General features: G+C 43.6%; 1 protein-coding gene across 19 annotated transcripts in view; it reads right to left on the bottom strand.

Moving 5' to 3' along the window:
- The window catches only part of RESF1 (retroelement silencing factor 1), a 36533-nt gene extending 17208 nt beyond the window's left edge, over positions 1-19325 (bottom strand). For 5 of the 19 annotated variants that reach the window (XR_005627373.1, XR_005627374.1, XM_039708271.1 and 2 more), the window contains exons 1-3: positions 18975-19325; positions 10477-10654; positions 4305-4393 (exon numbers count right to left, since the gene is read on the bottom strand). The gene's annotated coding sequence lies outside the window, so the exon portion shown is untranslated. Of the gene's footprint in view, positions 1-279; positions 1305-2527; positions 2789-4304; positions 4394-4522; positions 4612-10476; positions 10655-14933; positions 15261-18037; positions 18160-18355; positions 18466-18629; positions 18740-18974 lie in introns of those variants that run through there. The other 14 variants (XM_039708272.1, XM_039708273.1, XM_039708282.1 and 11 more) reach the window with 14 other exon arrangements.
- Positions 19326-19562: the final 237 nt, after the last annotated feature.

Raw genomic sequence — 19562 nt, 5'->3', positions numbered from 1 at the left:
TGAACACAAGAAACACCTATAGAATAAAATACAAGCCAGGGTTTTCAGACAGGAAGACTCAATTTCAAATACACCTTTAAATACAACAAAATAAATGGAAAAATTAATTCAGGTTTAGTAAAAATCTCTCATAATAATGTGGCTCACCAGTTTAATTTTGAGAAATGCCTCTAGTGAGCTACAAGCAAAGAGCCCCTAATTCTGTTGGCATCATTAACTTACTCAGCTGGGAGAAGGCATGAAGCACAGAGATGACAGCAACACTTCTGCAGTACTTACACCTTCAGAAGCTGACAAAGGCGCACATCCCTAAGTCTTCATGCACTGTATTCCAGCACGCACATGGATTCCCAAGTGTAGGATATGGGGTATAATTATCAGAGTGGGTAAGGCTCACGCTCACCAGAAAGCCCCGTGGGAGAGGCACAGCTGCAGGCCGGACAGCTGGAAGCCGATGGAGGAGCCAGAGGCAGCGAGGAGCGAGGAGAGGGAGTAAATAACAGTTGGGAGCGAGATTGGGATTGGCTGGAGGAACACGTGGACAGCATATGAGCAGGAAGCTGATTGGCTGATGCAACGCATGGACAGCACATGAGCAGGAAGCTGATTGGATGATAGAACACGTGGACAGCAGCATGGCAGCTGAGCCAGCCAACGGGTGCCTTCTTTCTGTTAAGTTCCGTTAGGTTTGGTTTCAGTTATGTCAGGTAGAGATTAAACGTATAAAAACGGTGCGATTTCTACAATAAACTGATCTCCTTCAGATGCTTAAGGCAGTCCTGTCGCTTTGTTCCCCAGTGCTACAAATGCCTGGATGCAGGGTGTGCAGATCACTCCAGTACTAACTCCCATTAGGTCAAGGAACCGACCAGGAAGAGTCCGGAAAAGGATGCAGGGAAGGATCTGGGAAGAGTTCGGGAAGGAGCTCAGGAATTTAAAAGTGGGCACACCTCACCTGGAGGGCAAATTGACCAGTGGGAGCAAATATGGGAGGTGGAATATCCCTGGAACAAAGCAAGAGCTTGGGTCAGGTAGGGTGGCTCCTACATCAGCAATCTATTAAAATGGCTGATGTGAAACTAAGCACCCTGCTGGACTGGGTGTCTAATCAACTAAAGATTTTCCCTTTAATGGACCCCCTCAATCAGAAACCTGACAAGCAGCAGGACAGACTTTTCACTACATGGGGGACAATCACAACAGCCATTAAAGGAAGTCACGGGAATGTTGGCCATTACACAGCTTTGGAAGCTGAGCCCCTTGAATCCATATATGACCCCAAGATTGACCCAAACCCCGCAGAATTTCCCAAGATTAACCCAAGCCCTGCAGAACTGCCTAACTCTGATAAAAATCCCTGCATAGCTGGCCCTTTCAGTACGGAATTCCCACATCACAAGCAGGCAGCAGGCTTACTCCCTGCCCAAGACAGCGACACTGTAGTCCAGTTTTCCTGGCAAAAATGCCAGGAAGCCACCATGAAGGAGGGCGAATTGGCAGTCACTACAGCCTGCCCAGTAATATATGTGCCAAACCAACACCCAGCATACTGAGAGCTGGACTATAAAGTGATTAAAGAACTGAGGGTGCCAGTAAAAGAAAGCGTCTTATCCTCCTATCCATCATGCTAAACTGCCTAGAATCCATCAGCTCTGCGTACGTCCTCACACCCCACAACTGGAAGAGCATAATGAAACTGTGACACATGGATGTGAGTCATGCTAAAGAAAGTGTAATTATATCAATATTTTGGGAAAATAATTGGAAAAATGTAAGTGATTCGTGAAGCAGGTGGGTTTCTTTGGAGATGACACATGTGAGAAACAGGATATAAGAGTTGGATTCAGCCTTGGGAATGGATGAAATCAGGAAGACTCCCAAACCAAAACTGGCATCAACTGAAGTTAAGACAACTCCCAGAGCAGAGACCGACCTTGAATATGATCAAAGTTGGGACAATTCCAGACAGGGAGTCTAAAATAGTGGTCTTATCTATGAAATAAATAAGGCTTAATTGGAGCATAGTGCTTTCTTATATAACACCAAGCTTAATGCGCATGTGCCACCTGCCAGGTTATTCAAAGGACAGTGAAGAAGATGATGAGCCTTCCTCTGAAAAGACCATCAAAGAGCCAGAAGACCCCTTGGAAACAAGTGGAGCATGCAGTGTGTAGTATAGTGACATGATATTAGGAATTGAAAATAGGAGGAGATTTACAGAAAGTACTAATGAATATGTATTAGCATACAGTATATAAGTAGCGTTTGGATCTTTTTACCTTTTGTACGTGAGGCAGGGTGGGAAGCCCTCCCCGTATCCTGATCAATTGGTTTTGCTTATGCTTTATCCAAACCACAGCCAAATTTCTTTTTGTAACTACTGGATTATATTTGATCGTATTATTTTATCTCAATTAAAACTGCTACTAAATTTTAAGTTTGTAGTTTATTAAATTAGACACGTGGGACCTCATTCATAACAAAACTGATTCTAACAGCAGTTAGACACAGTTAGCTCACCAATTACCTGGCTCACCAATCACTGAGAGCTGTGTGCAGCCCAGGCAGAAGCGCTGCAGGACAGCAATCCACCAATCACCGATGTGCAGCTGATGGAGAGAGCTGTCACAGTCCCTGCAGTGCAGGCAGGCTCCCCCCACGCTGTACGTGATATCGTCGCTCGCCCAGCCCTGCAGGCCCTGCGGCAGCTCCTGGGAAGGGGTATCAATCCTAATCTTCTTTTGCTAAGATTTTACAGGGTCCAGCAGAGTAGTTTGTGCAATTCCTGGACAGACTGCAAGCCACACTCTCCGGACAAGTCAACAGTGATGAGGCCAGAACTATTCTGTTGCAGCAGCTTGCTTTCATAAACACGAATGAAGATTGTAGAAAAGCACTGCTCGCTGTTCATAACCCACATGCTTGTGACATAGCAGATACTGGTTAGAGCATGCCAAAATGTGGGAACTGCTGCTTATAACACTAGCTCTCTGGCAGGGGCTTTAGGTTCTGGAACCCATGCTCTTTGGGTTCCAAACATGCAGGCAGGGAATGGGACAAGTGGGGGTCAATTGGCAGTGCCCGGCTTGCTGCAGGTGGCTCCGCAGCGGAGCCCCCCCAGGCGAGCCTCTGCTGCAGGCCTCCCCCCATGGCAGCACAGCCACAGGCACAGCCACAGGCACATCGGGACCGCCAGCCCGTCAAGTATGGCAACATCACGCACAAAGCGTGGCCTGGTGACAACAGCATGGCTGGCCGGGTGGCTGTCACCAGAATGTTCGTCTCACACATCCACCCGGAATCGGCAGCCAGAGGACGGGGCCACAAGGCCAAGCCATGCTGTTCCAAGGCGCGGGGCGCCGGGAGCAGCAGCCACACTGCACAGCTCCCCCAGCGCAGGCACCGCCACACCAGGGCCGGGCCAAGCAGGGGGGACATCACTGCCACGGCAGCTGAGTGACAGCTGGGAGCGAGATTGGGATTGGCTGGAGGAAGGCACCGACGGCATTTGAGCAGGAAGCTGATTGGATGACAGGATGCATGGACAGCACATGAGCAGGAAGCTGATTGGATGATAGGACGCGTGGACAGCAGCATGGCAGCTGAGCCAGCCAATGGGTGCCTTCTTTCTGTTAAGTTCGGTTAGGTCTGGGTTTGGTTTCAGTTATGGCAGATAGAGATTAAAGGTATAAAAAGGGTGTGACTTCTACAATAAATTGAACTCCTTCAGATGCTTAAGGCGGTCCATGTCGCTTGTCCCCCATTGCTACAACTAACAAACCCAAATGGGTGAGCATGTTACTCTGTAAAGTTTTTAGAGACAGTGTTTTCAAAGCCAAACACTATTTCAGCCTTCAAAAATGCACAAAAAAGCATAAAAACCCACATGAGAAAATACAAGAATGAATGCTTGTCTGCATCTTGACAAGCTCTTCTCAGTACGGTCACACCCAGCTTGCTTTGTGCAAGGTGTTAGGCAGCCTCAAAACAGAATGTTTCATGCCATTTCTCCCAAAACACAAGGGCTCCTGACTTTCCTTCATGGGCTCTTTTAGATTTTAAGATTCCTCTGATTTCAAATTTGAGAATGAAAACTATCACTCATATCTAGCCTATAAAAAATAAAAGGCCCAGTGTTATAATTTCATAGGTGCTATTTTTAAGATTCAAAGACAGCTCTATCTTTCTTCACTCTTTTACTTTCTCTGCTCTCATAAGACACCAATAACAAAAGAAGACAGGAAAACAAAGTGGCATACAAAATTCCTAAAAATCATCACCATCAGTGTCCAGGCAATACTTACAGTGATTGATGCAACAATCTTTGCAAAGAAAACAGGCTTTTGCATCCAAGGTAAAGCTTTCAGGCTGCTGATGTTTCACTGGGTATTTCCTGAAAAAAAATGATAGGGGATAAAACAAAATCACATCCTTGAATTAGACAAATGCTAAAGAAATTTAAGATATTTACATTTTCTGGGAATGTAACTATGAGAGAGGCAAACAAGACTAAGATACCAACCATTAGTAACTGTAAAATCCTTGCTAGAGGAGGAACTTTGACTACATGCAGCACACAACTTCACAAAGACTAAAATCCAATCACTGTCACTGTAAAGACCAAAAAAAATTAGGAAATTAGGAACGCCTTGCTGAAGCCAGGCTGGAGACAAGGCGAGGGGTTCATTGCAATGTTAAATCCTATAAGCTGTCCCAACAGGACCAAGGGTGGAGGTCGCAATGCAACGGATATACCTTGAAATTCTTGTAAGCCGTGATTTGAGTTATGTGTTACAGGAATTGCTATTAGAGGAACCACGCAGGACCATCCCCAAGAATCACCTGTTGTTTTGAGATAAACTACACTAACATATGCTCAAAGATAAAAGCCTTGAGATGATGACCAAGGTCACCTGACTATTTCCTGGGCAGTCCCACAATTTGGGATTAAACACAAGTAGGCTGGTTATCAATCATTCTTTAGATGAAGCCCATGTGCCAGATGAAGTCCTATGAGTTTGTCTTTCATCTGAGACCCAGCAGCACCCAGTAGTTAAGAGTCCTGACTCACTCAGAGCCCACTAACATGGTGCCCAGCACCACAGCTTGTCACTATGGCCTTGAGTTAGAGACAAGAATGAGACAGACAAGACGCTCATTCCTTCGAGCAGAATAGCTGAATTTTCATTGCACACAGCTCATTTTATATGGTATCAGATGGCACCATGTTGGAATCTAGGTCAGAAAATCATTGAAACTCAGTTCATGGCTTGGTAATGGCTAGTGTATATGTCCATCAAACTTTTTGCTTTCTAGATATGTTTACATTTTTTCTTCACGGACTCTCACGGGATAGACTCCTTATTTTTGCAGGTGCAAACTGTTCTCTCACAAAAACAGATCGTTATGCAAACTGATTCTCATTCTTATGATTCTTTTCTCATGATAACTCAATGGGCCAGCTTAGCCAGAATAGCAAGGCCTAAACCATGTTTTACAAGGCCTTTCTTTTATAAGGTTTTACCTATATGTACCACCAACTATTTTCTGCTATCCTCGTTCTGTCATCCTGCCTCCTCTGTCAGGATGCAAGCCACAGTTACTACCAAACCCCTTGTGTCAGTGTAGTTAAAAACCTCCTTAAGCCTGTGCTAAAGGTCCTGACCCAAGGAATCTTGAAAGCTTCTTTAGACCCAGGTATTCCAAACAGGCAGCACACACAGCTCCAACACTTGTTTCACCAGCTTTTGCCAACAAGCCCCTATGCTGAACCTTGTCCCACCACGGCTTGAGCAAGGGCCCTGGTGCCCCTCCCATCACTTCATCAAATGGAAACCCCGCAGCCCTTGGTTTCACAGATTTATCAGACGTACAGTTAGCACCCCAGACAGAACCTGATGATCCTTCTCAGGTGCCATGGAGGGTGCAGCTTACTGAGACTTCCCATTTGGAGGTAGATGCCACCATCAATGGCATCATCATCTGTGTGTCCTCATGGACAGTCAAAATTCTGCCTTCAGCTGATCACAAGGGAGGGGAACACTTTTCTCACCCTCTGCGGTAGACCACAGGTTACAGAAGCCCCTTCAACCCTTCCCAAAGAGCCAGCCAGGCTGAGGATCTGGTTTTGAGAGGTTCTAATCTCCGCTGTGGAGTAATTCCTATACAATTCTAGTCAGGTCTGCACAGCAGCAGTTTATCACTGCATGTAGCTGCAGAGCTATGCACCACAAAAAGCAGGCAAGTAACAGCCTCTGCTGAGTTGAACCTTGCCCAGCGGGGTCAGTGACAGAGTTTATATTTATATACCTCTGTGTTACATGCCTTGTTTTTCACGGGACTACAGGTACACGTCAGATAAGCAAGATGCAGTAAGCTACCAGAAGGAACAGTAACTTACAGATTGCTTCAGATAAGCTCCAGACAGTACGTCCTTTTACAAGTATTCCACTCCAATAATTTGGCCACTCTTACTCAGTGAGGCCATGCTGCAGATATTTCTAACTAGAAAGGCCTACAAAGGCATTAGCTTTTTTACTTACACAGACAGAACCACTCATAGACCAGACCTTCCATGATGCTCCAGGGAAGGCACAATCTCCTGGTACTTCTGAATCAAACTCCCCCTACCTTGAGGACACTGAGAAGCATCTCCCCTACCTCCAGTGACCCATGCTGTTAACACTCTGTGATCCTGCAAGCCCCAAAATTCATCATGTCTCTTTTCAGAGAAGTGAAAAAACAGTGAGTTGCACCCACTTCCCCTTTTAACAGCCCCAGCCAGTCAGCTCACAAGTCCAGTGGGTCCTGGCACCTGACCAGGGCTACTGGAGCAGGACACTCTGCCTCCGTGGGGTAAAGCAGCTCAAACAATACCCTGACTGTAAAAGTTGTCAGTGATGGATGGAGAAAGGGGATCATGCTGCACTTGGTGCAGAACAATGCTGAGACCAACCTGATTCAATAACCCCAAAGTTGAACATTCTGAGGATGTGAGGAACAATGTTTCCTAGCAGAAATTGGCACGGGTGAGAATGTAAAAAAAGTTCCTAATAAAGCAACCAAGAAGTAACAGTATTGATAATTCACCTGACACTGCTGAGCTAAAGGCTGCTGAGCTGATTCAGTTGGCCCAGAAACATCTGACTGACAGTGGATCACTATAAAATCTCAGTCCCCATTTTTAACAGCAGAGACTTGCTACTAATAACTAAAGGCCAGGCACTGGGTGCTCCAATAGTCTATTTGCATTCAAAAGAACCAACCAGGTTCACAAGTACTATGGTTTACTTAATGCAACAGACATGGCTCTTTTGGAGTGCTCTTTTGGAGCAGAGTCTGCATAAACTGCAGAGAAGCTAAATATAGCCCTGACAATAAAATGGCAATCACAAGCTCAATTTCTCACTTCAAAAGACTCAGCACAGCCGAGGACACAAGTCTTATCAAAAGGTGCCCCTTCTGCAGAGGGTGAGGAAAATGTGTCCCTACAATTTTCATGTCAAATTCTCATCCCCCAGCTAAACACAAAATCAGAGTCCTTTTATACCTTATTAGCCATTATTGTGCAGAGTGCTGTGGGTAGTCAAATTTTCTGTTCTTAGTGGTTGCGTCGTATGCAGTATTTCTTGGTAGGAGGTATACCTGGTAGCAGTTGTACAAAACATTTCCTGGTATTGAGACTGCACTGCTCCTTTCCCACTTTAAATTCCTACCCGATGCCATGGCAACAGAAACCTCCATCAGGTTTCCATGTCTGCTCTGATCACTGATGTTCTGATGCGTGGGCTCTGTCTCATATTGAGCTTTGCTATTTTCTTCACTGTTTTATGCTTCCCACACTCTTAACATACCCCCTTCTAGAAGTGTGTGTGGAGATTCCTCCTTTGAGTGGGGATACCTCCAAGGTTATTTCCCAAGGCTGAATTAAAGAACTATGCCTACAGACATTGGTAGGAGTGAGCAACATCAATCTCTACTTGATTATTTTGCCAGCTTTATTGTCTCTGTAATTATAGTTAACTATCTATACTGTGTAGTAATTAATTCTGATTAAGGTCCTTTAGTCCAACTAGTATTATGATCAATATCATCAGTATTAGCACCGTATAAATAAATAATTTTTTCATATTGGTTTGCCTTCCTTTATCCTGTGGGACGAAGTCGTATAAAGATTCAAATACACCTGTAGAATTATTTAGACGTTAACCTTTAAGTCTTTGAGCTAGGACTGGATCCAGCCACACCCAGACTCCTCTCTGAGGAGTTTAGAAAGCAACAGGATCCTTTCTGCACCCTGTGACTCAACAGGAGGGTGTATGTGATAAACCTTGGGTGAAACTTCCATTCTGCTTGTGACAGCTACCTAGGCATACATTTTGCCCCCCCTCTGCCTCATACTGCAGTGGCAAAAGCTGCCAAAACCATCAATGCCATTTATCTTTGTCTTATATACGCAGTCAGTTTGGACATTAAAGGTGTCCCACCCACCAGGCCTATCAAGCTCACTTTGCTTGTACTGGGAATGGCATTAATTATACCTTTACTAATTTACCTGCAGGCTATGGCTATAGTCCTGCCATTGATGCAAAGGTAGCTCAAGCAGTATTAGCTGAAATTTCTCCCACTCTTGATGTCTCTCATCACCACTGTCTTGCTGACTTTCCTACCACATATAGATGGCAATCTTACACAAGAAATTATTCCAAATTTCAGCCCTCAAAGAACACCTGGAAGCTTTTATCTTCCTGGTAAATGCCAGGGTCCTGCCCAGAATGTGAAGTGTTGGGGTAATTTTTAAAGGAATCTTTTTGCATGCCAGTACCAAAGGTATTTCTGAAATTGTCTTGAAGTCTTTTTTTTTACCCAATCTACTCCCTCCTCCAAATGCAAATATCAAATCTTCTAGGTTCTAAATCTTTGTCATGAAAGGCCCAGGTTTTAGACAGCTGGACTATTCTCTCTATTCTTTGCTGGGCACATATTGCACCTGGGACTGGAGTATGAGCCACAAACACTTCCAACCCTTCTAAAAATATTCATTGATATCAGTATCTGTTTATACAATGGTATATAACAAGCATTAAGTATAATTATTAAGCTAAGCAACTCATCAAATAACTGTACCTTCACCAATTATGTGCAGTGCAACACACACTGATGACAGAGGCAAGAGATAATTGTATTACCACTCTTAGAGTCAATAAAGTGGATTGACTTAGGAAAGTAGTCATAACTCAACTCCTTGACCAAATTATAGACAGTTTGGCTCAGGCTTACAAGGAAGTAAAGGCCTAGGCCATGACCAGGTCAAGGACTTTTCTAGTTCCAACCTATTCTTTGAAAACCCACATAGAACAGGGAGACACAAAGAGCTTTGATGCGTAAGAGTTGGGAACACCAGCCAAGTGAGTAAGACATCAATAGCAGGTAGTTCTTCCAGAACTAATGAGTAAGGAACAAATTAAGTTGTGGGTGCAAGGAATTTCATGCAAATTCCATGGCATTTCATTTGACTGCAAGCCAACCACTTTATTCCACAAATATGAAAGCCCAGGTGAGCTTTTTTTTCATCTCTCCCAGCTGCAGTGTTGTAAACTGTCCTTGAGCTGGGTCACCTCAAAGTTTCTCCTGGAGGAGAAATTTAGATCTCACGTGAGTGATATTGTGCATAACTTTGTATCACAGAGCATTAAGATAATGTATTAACACTTTTGAGTTATTATTATTGTTACTGTATCTGTACAGTAAGGTTAAAGCTGACCAGGGTACTCTCTTAAGCCTCACTTGTACATCATTTTACTTCAATAAAACCACTTTTCCAGCTATCCGTGCCAGTGTTTCTTTAAGAGGTCTAAATCTCTGCAACACGTGTAACTGAGGCACTCACAATAGCTCTAAAATATTCTTATTGATTGCTAAAAGCTCCCTTTAACAGAGTCAAAACGCTATAAACATATGCATTTCAGTGCCAGCCACTGTGATCACAGCTATTTCGTACCTCTGCAAAACATAGTTCAGCAAATAGAAGATTCTAAGAACTGAAAGGACAAAAGTCCAGCTGCAGTCCAGCAAAATTTTACTCTTGTTTCTGCTTCTGGACTTGTAGTGGCATGTCTCATTTTACCTAAAGTATTTAAGTCTGATTTATGGTGTTATAGAAAAACAGTCTGAAGCAACTAAACGCACACAAAGAAAGGAGTACATAAACACCCATAATTTTCATTTTCCTCTCTTTATAACTGTATTTTAGATACATATTAGACATTTTAGATGTCACAACAGCACCGGCACACAGTTTTCCTGCCCCAAAATTCTTTGCAGTTACATGGGAGGTAATTTGTTGGAAATTGCCTTAATCTCAGATTGCCAATCACAGAATGCTTACAGTAAACTTGAAACACACATAGACTAGTAGTCACTTTTTTTTACAAATTCCAATTCCACCACTTCCAACAGTGTATTTCCCCCTTTTACCTATCCACTTCTGACAAATCCTGATGGGGTTCATCCAATAGTCTTTAAAGAGCTGCTGATGTCATCACAAAGTCTCTCTTGATGGTTTTTGAGTGATCTTGGGAGTCTGGAGAAGTCCCAGCTGACTGGAAGCTGGCAAACGTTGCCCCAGTTTTCAAGAAGAGCAAGAAGGAGGACCCTGGAAAGTAGAGGACTGTCAGTGTCACTTCAGTGTCTAGTAAAATCATTGAAAACATTTTTCTGAAAGGTACTGAAAAACACTGAGGACAACAATCATCAGTCACAGCCAGCACAGCTTTATGAAGGGAAAGTCAGCTTGTCACACCTGACTTCCTTCTACAACAGGGTAACCCACCTTGCTGATCCAGGAAAGCCAGTACATGAATTTTTTTGGACTTCAGTAAAATGTTTATAGGATGTTATGTTTTACTCCTGTAGCCCTCATGTTGCATCAGGCTGTCCTTCCCAGCCTTCCTTTTTGTTTTTAGCATTATCTCCTCCCAACACCAGGACTCTTAATGTGATTTTATTCAGTGTTAACCCATACTGAATAGACAGTATTTCTCAGTTTGCTAGTGGGGTTTTTTGTTTGGAGATAAAGTGAATACACTTAATTCCCACAGTCTTTAAAAGCTGAGGGGCTCAGGTGGAGCTTTCTCTTGCCTTTGGCATACCTTTTGGTTCCACTGGCAACAGTGGCAACTCGAGAAGCGACATTTCCCAATCAAAAACTATTTCAGAGTGAATTATGCAACACCTGCCTGCAGCCATGCTGTTGAGCCCAGAAAAGCAGAGCAGCCCAGCTCCCTGTGTGTGCCAGGACATCCCTCCCTACCACAGATGGCTGCTGCACATGGAAGAGATAACCCAGGCACAGGCAGAAGCCTGGCAGGAGGTCATTGCTGGTGCCAGAAGGGCTGAGACCCCCAACTAAGAATCAACATCTTGGTCCGGAGAGAAGATGTGGGAAGAGATTAAGAAAAGTAAATGTCATTGACCAAAAGACACTGCTCTTTACGATGATAAAAGCCACACAAATTATTACGGAGATGGAAACCTCTCACACACTCCCTGGAAATGTGTAGGGTGGCTTCTCCTATGAAGCTTGGACGCATCTTTGTAGGTACTTTTCCAGAAATTGAGAGGAAAGATTTTATGTAAGATTCAATGTATCTCACCATCCAATCCATCAGCAATTGGATGGTAAAATACATTGAATCTTAATCTATATTATTTCTTCGCTAGCTGTAATATAGGTACCTCAATCACACAGTATTGCCTATCTACTAGTAGTGTCTCTTTGTTTATCCTGTGTGGAAAGAAGTCTGGTTTAAGTCTTATGTCTGCATTCCTTGGTCTATTCAATAAATCTTTAAATAACCTAATCAGCCATTTTTAAGAACTTGTGAAACGAGAGTGAGTTTTGGGATGTTGGCCACCTCAATTAAGTTAGTGTCTACTGCCAAGGGCCTGGGCAGAGGCAGGGCCTGGTTTAAACTCCCCTCTCCATGGTAACAGCGTGGTGACCCCAGCCCACCAGCAGTGCCTGGCTGGGGCCAGGAGGTTCCGAGTCACACCAGCCCAGAGGCTTTGCCTTGCTGTCTTCTGCTGAGGAGAATGCAAAGTCCCTCCACAAGTTCTAGCCCTTGACCGAGTACCAGCCACCAGAGATAAAAGGAGAGAAGGGGGCTGCTGCCATTTTCCCTTGTCTGCCCCATGGCAGGCACCATCTTGGGGAAGCTGTCACTCTGACGTTTTTAGTTTCTCTTTGTTCTCTGGGAGTCTGGAAGATTTCAGCAACTTCCAAAAAAACTGGTGCTCTTACTGATATGTTTTGCCTATTGCTATTTTGGAGATTTTTTAGTAAACTTATTTTTCCACTTATATCTCCTCTACATGTTTTTCCTTATTGGTGGAAAGGGATTGGTTAAAACTAAGGGGAAGTAACTCATTTTAGAGTGTTCCCCTAAATTGTCTTAAACCAAGGTTTGTCAAGCAGGACCTGCCTTTCATGAGCTCATGCTGGCTGGGCCTGATTCCCTGGTTGTCCTGTAGGTGCCATGTGATGTCATTCAAGATGATCTGCTCCATGACCTGCCTCAGCACAAAAGGCTGTAACTGGTATTATAGTGCACTATTTATTAAATTGGTATTTTCAAAACTAGCTTAATAATTGTCAATAAGAGATTGGTTTTGGTCACCCACACTCATGATCATGGGCAAATCTCTTTCACTCAGCCTCAAGGAGTTACCACAAGAAGCATCCGCACTTTAAGGAAGAATCTCCATGCACTCTCCTAAAAAGAATGTGCTAGAAATCCCTATCATAAAAAAGAGAGCTTGGGCTTTTATATGATAACGTGATTGACTGTCATGACCTACATGTTAGCTCAGCAGAACATAATTCATTTAAAATACATGGATTAGTACTACCACTCATGGGTTCCTTTTATCAGGAAACATCTGTCTCCCACATCCATGCCACTGCCAGCTCCTATCAGGAAACACCAGTTTCTAAACATCCTCATATTGTTTAATTTTGAGGTGTTTCAGTCAGGCTGATATCAGCATTCTTCAACATCACAAACAACATGGCCACCCTCCCTCCATCACTGCGTGATTTTTGCAAGTAGGGTGAAGTCCAAGCTGTTTCACCCCCAGTTAAACAAAAAGAACAACCTGGTATGCTCAAAAATTTTCAATTTCAGTATTTATGTCAACAAGTTTTGAAATTCCATTTCAATAAGGATGTTTGATGCAGGACTACAGCTGCAGATTTCTACTTATTATACTTCATGGTAACAACAGCAAAATGCTGAAGTACTAAGGCCTGAACAACAGATCTTGGGCCAAAGTTGACCTCTAGGTAAACCTTTCAACCAAATGTTATATGTATCTGCTCAGTGGCAAAACATAGTTTTAGTATTTAGAACCCAGGCAAGGCCAAATCTAGCTTTGGTTGGGAGTGTAGGATCAAAGACAACTCCCTTGGTTCGTCCTTGAGCCCTGGCCAGGCTTTGGAAGAAATCCAGTAGGAGATAGAAACCAGATGTTCCCGCACCAGAAGCTATGGTAGCTTGTTTATTTAACAGGATAAAAATGGGACTCTCTCACAGCTAAGTCGGAAGCCTCATTTCCTGTGGGTGGAAACACCTGCAGGATTTCCCAGTCCTTTGCTGTGATAGTAGCTTTCCCCAGCTGATGCTTATCCTATCTTATCTTTTTGTAATTCTTCGCAGTTTCATATATTAAATTACCCTCATTCCTTAAGTTGGTGTCTGTGTCTTTTCGGACCCTGCCCATGGCAAAACAAATTTAGAAAAACAACAAAATGAGCATCAATCTCTGAATGTGCCTTAAATCTTAGTGGGAACTCAGAAATTCTGCAGTTGAGAAATTACAATTTTGTAATTGCATTTTAGGACTTTTTCAAGGGATAGTACAAAAATAAAAAATCAAGGAAAAGGCATGCCATGGCATCTGGCAATGGTCCCAGTCCACTGTCCTAAAGCTACTAATTGCACCCAGCAACACTGTCATAAGTGTCATGGGAACTGTGGTCATAGTCAACAGGTCAAGAATAAAGAAGTCATTCTTCTCACCACAAATGAGCTAATGCAGATAAACACCATTCCACATATCAACAACCAGAAGCACTAGATACAGAAAAATTGGAATTTGTCAAAAGCAACACCTCTTCTGCAAGCACTATGGACACATCAGGGATTTGGAGGAACCATGCTTTACAAGGAATTTTAACATCCTAGTTCTCCAAGGTACCAAGCAACACATCAACACCAGCAAAAGTGATGCCATTGTTCAGAAGAAAATTAAAACTTCAAGACTGTATTTGATTGCTTCATTGTATCGACCAAGCATTTATTGCTTTTGAATAATAGCTGTAAGCCTGAGAAAGCAATTTTCAACAGAAAAGATTTGTGGGGAAAAGGCATTAATAACAGGGACTGGATTCATTAGACAAATTGACATCACCAAATATTCCATTCAGAATCCTGCAAATGAAAGCTTTTGTAATGGCAGCATCAGACTCCTTTATACAGGAATATCCATGCCTCTGCAGAAAAGTTCATGTATATAACTGAAACACTGTACTTATAGCTGTATTATCTACAGCTCATGCTTTTCTAGTTGTGAATATTACTATGATGGAAGAAGGTCAGCTAAAGATGAAGCAGAGTCCTAAGCTGCGTTTTCTTGGATGGAACAACATTTTTAGAAAATGCCTACCCCTACAGTTCAACTGCAAATTTCTATTTACCATCACGCTGGTCTGCCAGTGGACTTGGTCAGCACAGAAGACACAAAACACCAACTTTAAGAAATAAGGTAATTTACTATAGTTTTAAACAGCAAAGAATTACAAAAAGATAAGCTAAGCAATACACATAATCACTACTACAGAAGATTGCCTATAGTAATTAAGAAAGGTACATCACCTAATATTTTATTATCATCCAGATCTGCACTTCAGCTGGGGAGCTCCAGCCACAGCAAAGGACTGGAGAGCCTCTCCTGGTAACTGGGAAATTCTTCAGGCGCATCCAGCCGCAGGTGAGCTCTCCATCCTCGCTGTGAGAGGGTCCAGCTTTTATGCTGGTGAATAAACAAGCTTCCATACTTTCTCTGCAGGTACATCTGGTTTCATTCTCCTCCTGGTTTCCACCCAAAGCCTGGCCATGGCTCAAGGGGGAACCAAGGGATTTGGCTTTGACCGTGACCCCCAAACAAGGCCAGGTATCTCATTTCATGGCCGTGACTGGCCTCTAAACACAGGAAGAAATACATTGTTATCACACTTCATGTTTCACTAATGACCCTGCATCTTTCAGTAATAAGTGGATACAAATATTATACAATGTTTGGTTGGAAGGTTCATTGAGAGTCAACTTCAGCTCAGGGCCTATTGTTCAGGCCTCAGTACTGCACAGAAACAAGTGAAATGCAGAGAAACCATGAACATGTTTCAGCCACCGAGGAATTTCCAAATTCCTTTCAAGTTTCAATGCACATTTAAAGCACTGTCTTACCTCCCCAGTAGTTGTAGACCTCTAGAAGTATTGTTCCCTAATCATCCAACGACTAATGACCACTCATTGGAGACAAGCTTGCAAACTATGTACAGGATACTGACTGAAGTGCAAATTAAGAAGTTAACTGAATTTCAGTCACTGAAATCTTTCACAAGCACATACCAGAAGAGCTCTTTGGCATATCTGCATTTTATGGAGACCATTTATATCCAGCATGAAGGCATAGCACTACCTTCAAGGTCACAGGAGTATTTTTAAAAAGATTGGTGAAGTATCTTCTGATTGGTGAAGTTTCCTGCCTGCTATAGGTTATAATATCAATCCTTCCATTAAATTAGCTTCCTTGAAATTCCTCCAAGTATAAATTCATACAGGATTTTTGCTCTACATTTCCACGGCCCTATGCAGTTTTGAAACTCCTGAGAACTTTAATTGCTTGTGTTTATCAAGAAGACAAATAATAGTCAGAAACATGATAGTAGTGTCTAGCAAATGTGTGAAAAAAATAAAAATCCATTCCCTGTCAGCAATGGGAAATTACTACAGTTCTTTGAAAAACTGCATGTAGCAGTATTGAATATGGCTTAGAAATGCTTTGAGTAACAAAGACAGGTTGGTAAGTTTGTATTTTCCTTAACCCTATTTTCTTCTCCATTTCTACCTCTTCAGTTGCACTGATGCTGCCACTTGTGATGCTTCAGGATGAACCAAAGTAGATAATAAAATGGCATCCACAATTTCACTTTAAAAAGAAAAAAAAAAGATCACTTCAGCAATCTTGTGTGTCTCTTCAGACAGGTGTGGAGCTCTCACTGGAGGAACAGGAGCTCCTCACTGGTCTTAGCTCCTAGAAGGGACAACAGTCAATAAGCTTCAAGTGCTGCTTTTACCAAAGGAGCAATGACCCATACCAACAATACCACCAGAGTCTCCTATGTCCTGATGACCAGTGATATATCAAAAGATCCCCTGGCAGATTTTGTATTCCAATTTCCAGTACAGCACCAGTCTCCTTTTATCAGTGCACTTTTTTAAACAGTTTGAAAAGGCAAAGAATAGCATTACTTAATGCTAAAAAGCATAATGGGTATTTTCACCATTTTTCCTTGCTTTTCTTTTTTCTTTCCTTTTAAGTCACCAGCAGGCTCTAAGGTTTTTCACAAGCTCTCATAGCTATGCTTAGCAAAGCAGGAGCTCCTCTAGGAATCAAGAGAATTGAACTGCACCTTCTTTGCTTTCTGCTCCCTCTTTTACTCCTTCTCCCATGCCTTCATCCATGCCTTTTAATTTATGGGGTGGAGAGTACTGCTCTGCCTCTGACAACTGTTAATCTTCAACACAAAGAAGAAAGGCTCAACATCAAACTAACAGGTTAATTATTACAAGACCACAAATGCTATGACAGTTTCACATCCCCAACCCACTGATATGTTGTTCATGGCTGCAGCAAATGAAACCGAACAAAAAAGGTAAATAAAACAGTTGGGAAAGGCTGATTTGTATAAATTTTAGAAACACATAAAAATATTCTCCTACCAAAACACCTTAGCCTGCAGAAAACAATCCAAGTCAGTAATTTGTGTGCTTCTAAAGAGTATGTTTGAGGGACAGCATCCTGCAAATCAAGAGTATTTTACTGATTTACAACTATTTTTTTGAAGATTAGTAGGAAGGGGAAAGAGCAAAAAAAAGCATCTGTGTTTTAAATAGAAATCAGAACCATAACAATAAAAATAAAACTTCTAAAAATTCTAGCAGACCAATGGACTGGAGAAAGTTTTAGCTTTTATTTAGAAGGAAACCAAAACACTCCATAACAGAGTTGACATAAAGCATGCTGTAATCTTTTTTGTCTTCTGCCAAGACATCAGACAATATATTATTTCCTGGGGAAAAATACTATTTAAGCTTAAACTACAAAGAGAGCTGGATTCTTATACTCTGCCTCCCAACTCACTGCAGCGAGCCACACACACACTGAACTAATGGGTCCTGGTAAACATCTTGGGAATCACAGCAGTAAATTTTCCAAGATCTTGCACCTTGAGACCCAGGGGAACTTTTATGCTAGCACAGGCATCAAGAGTAAAGGATTTAATTTTGTGGACAACAATATAAGAGCAATCATTATCACAACTCTGTTTTCTCTGCCAGGAATATCTGTTTGAATGTTTTGGAACATCAGTTGGCCAGTTCAAGGGAACAGGGTGATAACAGCCCAGTTAGGAGATTTTGATGTTTGTAACAAGTTTTACTCCCATCATTCTCAGATGAGTATTTTCTCAGGAGAAAATATTTACCAGGAGTCATGATGACTTGGGTTTGTTTTATTCTATTTTTAAGTTGTCCCAGGAGGCTAGTTAAGAGCAGGGAAATGCCCAAAGTTACCACAGAGCTCCTAGAAAGAGTTGAGTCAGCCTCTAACAACTTCTAGGAAAACAACTGCCAGCATTCCTATGGGCTTCTGAAACACATCCAGTGCTCCAGCAGAAAATCTGCTCAGGTTCTACCTGATGCCTCCGGTTTTCATTGATGCCACCGGTTTTCATTGATGCCACGGACAAGCAAAGCACATCTTCCAAAGCACAGGAAGGAACTTGCTACACATTGATGAGGTACTCGCACTTTGCCTCTGCAGACGGAATAAATAAGTTAATTCTATCAGCTACACTACTCAGACAACCCAAAGCAGAAACAGCGAGCTTATACCTCTTTAACTACGTTCTGGGTTTTTTTTTTCTTTAATAGTATAAGCAGTTTTATCAGTTATACCATAACACACGACTGCAGGTGTCCCTCTTACACAAAGCAGAGCACCGGCTCCTTACCGCACAGCTTGCGATGTCTATCTGAGAGGCTGAAGCAACAAAAATCACTAACGCTGGGCTTTCATCGCAGAATTTAAACACAGGACACTCGAAACAGCCAGTCTTCAACCCTGACAGTAATTACATTCTCTTTTCAGTTTTGTTTCGGGAAGGGCGGGGGAGACGAGACGAATCTCCCCATCTCCCCGTTTGTTGTTGTTCTGGGTGTTTTCAGTATCTTTCAACCGCATCTCCCTGCATTGTCACAGCCTACGGAGCAATACTGCGAACAAACCTCTGCCTCCTTAAGGCGATCGGGCCGAGGGATGCGTTCCGGAGCCTGCGCATCGCATTGTCCTTGTTCAGGCACCCGCAGGACTCTTTACTAATTGACGGTAATTGCTTCTGCGAGACGAGCAGCGGACTAGCGGCCGGGCCCGGCCGGGACCCGCTACTGCTGCGGCCCCGCGGCCTCCCCGCTCCCGGGGGCCGGCAGCTCCTGGGGAGCGGCTCCTGGCAGCCTCGGGGGCCGGCCCCGCGGCCGGAGGGGAAGGGAGGACAGGACGGCACGGCCCCGCCGCCCCCCGCCCGCCTGCTCCCTCCCTCCCTCCCTTCTCGCCGCCGCAGCGCACGTCCTCACCGAGCCCAGCCAGCGACTCGTCCGGACTGCCGGCCCCGGTGGGAGACGGAAGGAGAGCCCGGCTCGGGGCGGCGCGTCCTGCCCGCCCGGCGCGGGGTGCGGGGCCGGGGCCGCCGGCGGAGCCTCCCCGGCGGACAGCGGCGATAGACCGAGCCTCCTGCTCCGCGGATCCCTCCAGGCTAAGCCCCTCCTCCCTGCCCCTTTCCCTGCCTCCCTTCCTGCCTTCTCGGCTCTCCGGAGAACTCCCACAGCTCCCTGCTTCGAGCGCGTCACGTTTTTTTAAGAAGAATAGAGTGGTCCTTTCACATTCCCCCCACGGACCGAGGACCAACTGAGACTTCAGCTAGAAGAAATGTTATAAATATTCTGATAAAAGAATCGATTTAATAATATAAAAAGGTGGTTATGATTATGTAATAAATAGGTATGATTCGTGCTTGTGATAAACAAGTCCACTGAATTTAAGGATCATATAATTATCTTTATTATTTTTGCAAGCAAGAATAAGCAAGGACAGCGCTGGGCGGCCCGGAGTCTCCGCTCTGCTTTGGCTCGCCCAGCACTCTCCTTACTTATTCTTGCTTGCAA

This window comes from Passer montanus, unplaced genomic scaffold (genome assembly GCF_014805655.1).
Source record: "Passer montanus isolate IOZ18808 unplaced genomic scaffold, ASM1480565v1 scaffold20, whole genome shotgun sequence".
Lineage (NCBI taxonomy): Eukaryota > Metazoa > Chordata > Aves > Passeriformes > Passeridae > Passer > Passer montanus.
This window is presented reverse-complemented; position numbering and strand designations above follow the sequence as displayed.